Source organism: Protopterus annectens, chromosome 3.part0, assembly GCF_019279795.1.
Source record: "Protopterus annectens isolate FY-2018-M chromosome 3.part0, PAN1.0, whole genome shotgun sequence".
NCBI lineage: Eukaryota > Metazoa > Chordata > Ceratodontiformes > Protopteridae > Protopterus > Protopterus annectens.
The window spans coordinates 1,375,867,979-1,375,877,332 of NC_056731.1; positions in this window are offsets into that span (position 1 = coordinate 1,375,867,979).

Sequence of the window (9,354 nt, forward strand, 5' to 3'; positions counted from 1 at the left end):
CATTCCATTTACTGGAGAGAGACTGAGAGTGAGTGAGAGAGAGAGAGTATGTGTAAAAGGCACAGAATAAAAAAAAAACATCCAGAAGAGTCTGCATTCCCATAACAGGTATGTGAAGTATATATGCATGTAATTGACTGTAGTACTTGGTCCATAATAATGGGATACATGATGTGGAATGATTTATATGTGCCTTCTGGTGTTGTTGTTATAATGATGTTCAGCTGAACAACTGCTAAAGACAATAGAGTCCGTCCCTGTGGGTAGTGGGCCATACCCATCAACCATGCAGAACAGCACTGACTGATAAGATGTAAGCCATCATAGTGTGTGTTGTGTAATGGGAAGTAAGTATATGATGTGGCCAGTAGCTGGTGGTGGAAGTAATGCCATTATGATGGACACATGGGATCCACAGCCCACCCCTTGCAGGATACTCAGGTTAATCTGTATTGTAGCATGCAGGAGTGTAACAGGGTTACCTGCAATCTGGCCCTACATATGCCCCCTAATGTCAGGCTGTGTCCATATGTGGCACCTGTCTGTGTTATAGCAAGGCAGAACAGTGCAGCTGTGCAGGAAGGTGTTGTGAGATTGTGGACCTGATGTCTGAATGTACCCCACATATAGGTATGCATATGTGTACATATATACATATATATATATATATATATATATATATATATATATATATATATATATATATATATACATGCATCTCCAAAAATATACAGATACCCATATGTAGACATCTATATGAGCACATATATACATCACATATATCTACACACACACACACACACACACACATGTATGTAAATACATGTCCTCCTATATTACTACCACAGTGCTGCATGCTATATGCGAGGAAACAGCACACATAGCAATACACACAGATATCTACAACTGTCAGTGTGTGCAACATGGATGGGTAAGTCACATGTGAACCCCTTGTTGGGACCACATTGCCCTTGTCTGTGAAGTATGGAATGGGAATATGGGGAAGTATGGCAGCTATAGTTGTGGAGGTGGTTAGGGTTAGTAGATATAGAGAACAGCCTACAGGGGTGGTATGTGACACATGTGGTGGGTAAACACCCTGGATGGTGTGTGTGGTCTGTGATGTGGATGCCGCATGGGCCCCAATATGGACACAATGGGAACAAGCCTACCACCCACTGCTACTCACAACACCAGTCCACGTACTAAAGGTGCCTGTCCTGGAGGCTGAGCAGGAGGAGCATATTGGCCATGTGAATATGTACTGGGTGCCTCAGAGTGATGTAGCACATCCCATATGTGTCTGTGGAGCCCATTATGGAACATACTCTGGACCTGACCTCAGGGGACAGGGAGCATGTCTGTGTGTGCCCCCAGGGGGGGACAACATCCCCTGGGTTGGTTCCACCTGACGGTATTGCTGGACCAGTACATGAGGAGGCCCCAGGGTGGGACACACATGTGATGTGGCCGGGCAACATGGGCTGATGAGTTTGGAGAGGTGGCTCTGCTGGCCAATAGTACATATACATGCTATTGTGTCACTGTTATAGAACATATATGTTGGTAGTAATAGTCTACACGATCCCAGAACATGTCCAACAGCATGAATAGTTAATCGCAATAACACAGTATGTCAGATGTGCAGCACACACATAGCAAGCATACCACAGGCATATATGGAACCATTGTGGCCCTGACAATGGCATGCAGGTGAATAGTCTGTAACAGGCCAGCAATGACAGTGTCCATACAAGGAATATGGCTACAAACACGTTGCACAAAGTGCAGTACAGTACAATATCTGCCCCACTGGTAGGTATGCTGTAGCCAAACCTATTGAGTTGTGTGTATGGTTTGTTGTCACTGATATGGTGGGGGGTGACAGTGATGTGTATTAAGAACTGTGGTAACCTTGCTGCATGACCTGCTCACACCTGTGTCCATCTTTATGTCTTGACATTGACATCCTGCTGGATGAACTCATTCATCACTATACAACCTTGTTTGGCTGGGCTGCCCATGATCAGCAGGAGCGGATTGTCTTGTGGAATGACCTACTCCACAGGGTCAATGATGTCAGACTGCAAAACCGCAGTTATGAACAGGTCCGGCATCATTGTTCTGACCTGCTTTGCAATGCCCATCGACATGCTGCTGCAGTCCAGGGGGATCACCTCACCACAGGGGGGCATGCCATCCATCCCCCCTGACATGTGTGGAGGAGCTCTTGGCCACTTCATGGCACCTGCCCATCTGGCCAGCCACCAACCGCCAGACACCTTTGTGGAGCTGGGTGCCACCCACACACCAGTCGAGGGTGTGCAGGTAAGGACACAGGGAACATCCATAGTCCGCTGTTGCGTATACATCCGCATGGGTACAGGTAGATCATGCATATCTGACATGTCATAGATATATTTTACTGCTGTATAGTAGTGATAAACGGATGTCCATATGTGGTAATATTGTGGAAATGTACTGTTGATGTAATACTGCACCCACCCTGTAGCACTGCCACAGTTGTGGCCACTGACTTTGCATCTCTCACCCTCTTATGTAGGTCCCTCCGGGATATCACCAAGGCAGCAGCCTATAGCTGGTGAGTATGGTTTATGTAGATGCTTGTCAATACACTGGGCATGTAATGGCGATGGTATATTCCATGCACACATCTAACACACCTACCCAGAATGCATGTTGTACATGTGCACATATTGTTGCTGTGAAATGCACTGCATCAAAGGGGTGACCATGATGGGGTATTGGAAGGGTATGTCAGACACCTACATGATAATTAACATCCTGTCATTGTGGAATGTGTCCACAAGGAGTAACATAATGGTGGGACACATGGCCTACAGTAGGGATGTGTTTGGAACAACACGCATATACAGTGCAACACCAGAGTATATACCTGTAGGACAATGGCAACTGCTAAAGAGATACACTATGGCATAAGGCATTACAGTGATCCACATTATCAGCTGGGACTAGGCTGTAACATGTGGTGTTCAGTGTATGGGACACTGCAAAGTGACACACATGTGTAGGGCTTACTTGTCATGCATCTGCAAAAAGGCTGAAGGAGGGGGAAGGTGAGGTCAGCATGACATACCAGTGCACTGCAGCAGGGATCCTAAGGATGCTAAGAATGGCTGTATCTGCACATAGTCAGGTTAAGGACCTGTGGCAGCTGTCACTCTACCACCACAGCAATAGTGATGGCAGTGTGTGAACACCAAAAGATGTGCACATGAGTAGACCTTGCAATCATGCAAAATAGGGGGACATGTGTAGGGCAGACTGAACATACACTGGCAAACACAGATGGCCCATGCTGGTATACCCCTGCCAAGAGTAGTGACTGCTGTAGTACACACAAGAGGTGCGAGAAATTGTCATGATAAGGGTGTGCACACATATGCCCACACGGTGTGTATGCATCGTGGTCAGCATCCGTACACCTAACACATTCCGTAGACACTGCATGTGAAAGTACAGGACATATGTCACATATCAGGCTCATGTACTGTTAAGATATGTTGTGATGTAGTCACATGGCAGATCAAGGATGGGTGTATCATGTACACCTCCCATAGCCATGGTATGCTCTGATAGTTGCCAGTGTAAGAGTACTGGATTGGTCATACATGGTCCGCTGATGTTGAGAGCTGTGAATCAGACATCAGGCATTCACAAATGACATCTGTCCACATATTATCCCAGGTATGTGTTGCTGGAAAACATAGGGGCTGTGAGCATTAAAGTTGACATAACCAACACAGTAGTACACATTCAGCAATGGGCTGTACACCTGTGAGGTGTGGTGCACAGTACATGACAGGGTGCAGAACAGGTGCACACCAATACCGTGTTCATGGGTGCAGTGGTATCCACGGGAAGGGGCTTCGCCTAGTGACAAAGCACATGCATCACACACATGTATACTGTTGCTAGCATGGATTGACTATAGCTGCACTGCATGCTGTTTGGTACCATATGTTATGCATGTTGACAGAGCAGTAATAGCAGGACTGTGTGTACTATCATTGTGCAACCTCAACTGTATGTGTGTGTGTCGTGGTGGGTAGTTAGCTTGTCTGTAGGGTCACCCTGGTGAAGTGGAGGGAGGCTGATGCATGTAGGATGCTTGTGTGCAAGTGTGTGTGTTTATGTGGCTGGCCATGTATGCAATTGTGATTGCGGGGTGTTCATACAGCACCTTCCTCTGGCATCATGCAGTACATGTTCATGGACTGCCACATTATACACCAGGAATACTTGCCATGTGTGTAATTACAGGACAGCTGATAGTATAATATAGTCTGTAGCATGGAACAGGCATCGAGAGGGAAGGTATACACCAGGTACACCCTTAATATCGCATTCAGCAGACAGGTCACCTTCAACCCACGTATGCAGCACTACAGATGCATTGGGGAAATACTAGTCAACACCAGGAAGTGTATCCAAATATAGCATATCTGGCATGTACTGAGCATTACATACACATAACACACCTGTGCGTGATATTATGGATAGAACATAATAGCCCACACATATAGGGGTCATGCTCATAATGTCCAGACATACACAGGGTGAACACCAAATGACAGCAGTGAGGCCATCTAAAACCACTACACACAGGTCAGGCAAATAATGTTGTAATAGGTCTTGTGTTGTGACTGCTTGTGCAGGCATTTAAAGGACTAATATGTTAATGAGTGGTATCAATGTGTGTATGTTAACAAGTGTGATGCAGAATGGGATACACATGGACATATACGTGAGACTGTCTGTAAAGTAACGGACAGGTAGGTATTACAGAGATGTGTGTGTGTGTGTGTGTGTGTGTGTGTGTGTGTGTGTGTGTGTGTGTGTGTGTGTGTGTGTGTGTGTGTGTGTGTGTGTGTACTGTTAGGCAATGCTGTACAGGTTTTAAAGTGCATTTATTGTTTTGCTCCACAGGTGGCGAGGTGGGTCAGGGTCCCTCCTGCATGCAGTCTGATGTTGGTGTCCATACAGACACCGAAGATGATGATAGTACTGTTGAGGCACAGGTGGGGTTGTCAGGGGCCAACACTACACCATCATTTGACATCCTCCTTTTAGCCACCCCTACCCCGCACACAGTTACAGTGCCTATACATACCCCATCACCAGTGGCCATAGTGGAAGGACAGCTGGCGTTTGCTGGCAGTGTACAGGAAAGTGTGGTAATCATGCCTACAGTGTCTGGTCACAGCAGGCATAGCAGGATGTCCAGCAGGGCACCACATAGGTAGATGTCCCAGGGTGCTCATGGTAAGGCCGCTGGGCATCATGCCCCTGGCAGAGGTGACATAGCTAATACCAGCAGGCGCATGTTACAGGCTGTCATGGTGGCGCAGGCACATATGGAATGTTACACCAGACAGGGCCTGAGGCTGCAGAAGGCTGCTCTCACATCTATAAGTGACAACATCCGTGGACTGTCTGGTGCCATCCGTGCTTATACCAAGCTCATGGATAGATGGCATGGTGAGATGATGGCCCTCATTGGCCATGGTGTGTCCATGCTTGAACGTATGGTGGGGTGCGGCAACAGCCGCATGGACATAGGCAAGCAACACCAACAGCTGGCAGTCAACATGGATGTGCTAGGATATCAAGGGACTCCGAAAGTGGCAGTACCAGCCCCGGCAGTGTGGGAGAACTGTCCACACCACACCACAGCAGGCCACATGCACATGGTCCTGGCCAGTCCCAGGAGGGACCTGGCACCAGCGGACGTTTGTCATCAGCAGGTGAGAGTAGCACATTGAGGCCTGTACCTGGACATGCCCATGGAAACCATGGCAGGCACAGTCCATATGTCCATGGCCAGAGGCAGTGAACTGCACACCCTGCCATGTATGGTCTGCAGCTGTCCATAAACACCTGTGTAGGGCAGTCACATGACAGAACTGTGTGCACACATACCACACACTATACAAACACACCTAGGGCAACCCCATTCCTACACACACCACAGCACCATGCCCAGTTCACCACAGTACACCCCTCACCCACACACATGGTGTCAAATGTATGGCCCACCCTTAGCCTCTGGCAAACCAAGATCACACCCTGTGCATATGATGATACCTGTGCCACATCCCTGTCATCCATACCATCAATGCAAGGACAGGCTAATATGGTTTTGATGCTCATGGTGACTGTACTACAGTGTACCACAGTACTGCAGTGTAACATGTTGTAAGGAGTAAAGTGTAATGCATATATGTCAGGTTGTGTAGCCATCCAGCAATGTTGCATTATAGCTATTAGTAACACTGGTTGATTGTGGTCCCTATAATGTTATCCATTTGTGTTGTAGGTGTACATGTGTCAGCACGAGGATGGTCTGCAGTCATATTCCACAATAGGGTATGGCACTGTGGTGACACCATGGCTGTGACATATCTAGGGTACAGTTGAACACATATCACAGGTTACTAAAATGGTTATTGCCTGTGCCAAATGGACAGGTGACCCACTGGGGAGTGTATACCCTACAACCTGATGTAGACTCATCCACATACATGCACACTGTTACTTGGCAACACTGGGACTAGACCCGTACCTAGCTATGTAGTGATACTGAAGTGTGTTACTTACACATCCCACATCACACAGTGTTTAGGGTGAGGTGTGTCTCAGGTTACATGTTACATGCAGAACATCCCCAGACATGTACAGTATGATAATGGGGGATGTAATGGGTGTATATGGACAATACATAGTGTGACATACCTTCATATGCACATTAACAGACACATAACAGGCAGACACACATCTGAGAGACCAGGGCCTATCACTGCTAAATAACTTGACCATGTATCCAATATGTTAAAGGTAGGCTGCACACATTACATGCATAACTTGCCTGGCTTGTGGTATCAGTTACTTCTATGGTTGATGGTGACAGTGGTAACCATAACATGGTACATGGGGACATATACTGGGTGTACCTTGGTGTAATGACAGTGTACACAGCACCCACATCCCCCAGTGGAAATTGTACTCCCTGAAACCCCCATGACACTCTGCCATACCCACAATCACACATTGGCCACAACTGCGATACAACCCATAGTATACCCCAACAGTGGTACTACAGGGATATGCATCTAATGCACATGCCACAGGCGTAGTAGGGTGTTGCATTGTCTTGCCTCACCTATGGGCAGCAACAACACTATCTGTACTACTGTGTGGCAATGGGTATTGTAATAGGAGTATGTGGCCTTGGAATGCTGTACTCTACAGATATATGGACATGCACACATACACACACATGCCAGAACACAATGGGTATCCCATGCCTATCAACCCATTTGTACAACACTGCTGTACTGGAACTGCAAGGCTCATGTAGCCGGTATGGGGAGGAGCTTAAAAGGGTATATGTAATGTCCAATACAGCAGCAGCCACAACTGACTATGGCAATGGATGCTGCACTGGTTGTGAAGGCCCTCACGGAATTTCCAAGTACAGGTGTGCTAACACACAGACATTGCTATACGCAGTCATGCACAAGTACACATGTGTCAGTACAGGGATGCATTGCTGCAGGTGGTCTTAGCTGTGTACCTAGCTATTGTCCAAGGAGAGATGGGTTGTGTAGGTGTTGTGAGTACAGGGGTATCCTGCCACCTGCCAGGTGACAGCAGGCAATCTATTGACAGACACTACTGTGGCGACCCTCAGGGTGAGAATGACATGCATCAGCCAATCCTCCAGGTGCCTCCTGCACATGGCCACTGAGGTGATCAAGTTGACATGTAAGTAACATGCATTACAACACATGGTTAGTGTCTGTGATGGCGACCTGTACCCAAGCATGTTCTGTTGACTGTGGTAGTGTAGTGGAGGTACCCGTGGCATGTGGTACGTACAGGGTGACATCTCCTATATGTGCCAGTTCTTACACAGCTGGGGAGACATGTCAGTGTCAGTCAAGCTTAGGTTGCCTGTACATATCCCAGCTGGATACCTGCCATCTGCACATCTGTACAGGGACTGACAGTCATCAGCTTGGCAAGTAGCTATGCAGTAGGATGAGTGTGTTGACAGATAGATGTTTGACAACAATATGTATGCCATAACTACATGTCAGAAGCCCTCACTAACATGTGCTCTACAGACAGTAGTCTACAGTTACATTCCACATGTCAGATCATTACCCAGTAAGGGGTATATACTGTGACACAGCTCACACACCAGGAATGCAACAGGGAGGCCTCAGAGTAAAGCTATGCCTGCAGGTGTGCCTGTTGTCAGTACTACATTTAGCACTCTGCTCTTGCCTGGGTAAGCACTGTCAACAGTAGTACTGCCATGATACACTACATGCCAGTGTGACAGCACATACCCTGGGCTACTATCCCATGCATGTAACATATTCACATGGATAACAGTGCTGTAAAGACCTCATATATGTCTGTGTCCCACACATGACACTCACTCCCCATGCTAATGTAATGACAGCACATAGGCGCATGTATTGCACATGGCATTACATACACTTATTACAGATGTCTTTACCCTGCTGTGTTTTCAGACTGGGTGGTGTGAACTGGTTACCAGGACTAAGCCATGCTTAGCAAATATTAACATTGCTGCAATATAACAGCTGTGCTGATTTGTGCACTGGTAAACGAAGCCTACACTGTAAGCACCCATACGTTTACCCATAGTTTAACACCACTTAGCTTTGTGCAAAACCAGCACAAACATGCTTAAAGCTGCTCAAAAGTGCCTTAATCACTCTGTATCCAACATCCCTTGTTCTGCCCAGCAACAAAATGAACAGCCCTTGCAGGTCTTGAACCCAGGACCCAGTATACTAAAATCACAATACTTAACCACTATACCATGACCATTGTGAAAACAGCTGTTGTTTTACCAATTTAGGTGTCAATACACATATTGAGTAGTATTGAACAATTGCCTTTACTTCCACAATTGTGTAGTACTTGTTATTAATATGACTGTTGCATCACATATGTTGTTTTATCATAATGTACACATAGCAGATACATATGGTGAGATACATCTGGGAGGATATACACAACTATGAGGTTTACACATGACAGGGATATGGATATATACACATAATAGGTCGATATATGTCTACATGTACATACACGTATACTCATACATATGCCTGTATACACATCTGTATAGTGCAACATATATATGGCCATGTGTACATCTCTTTGTATGTACATATATATATATATATATATATATATATATATATATATATATATATATATATATATATATAGATAAATGTATATATAGTTATATATGTATGCACATCC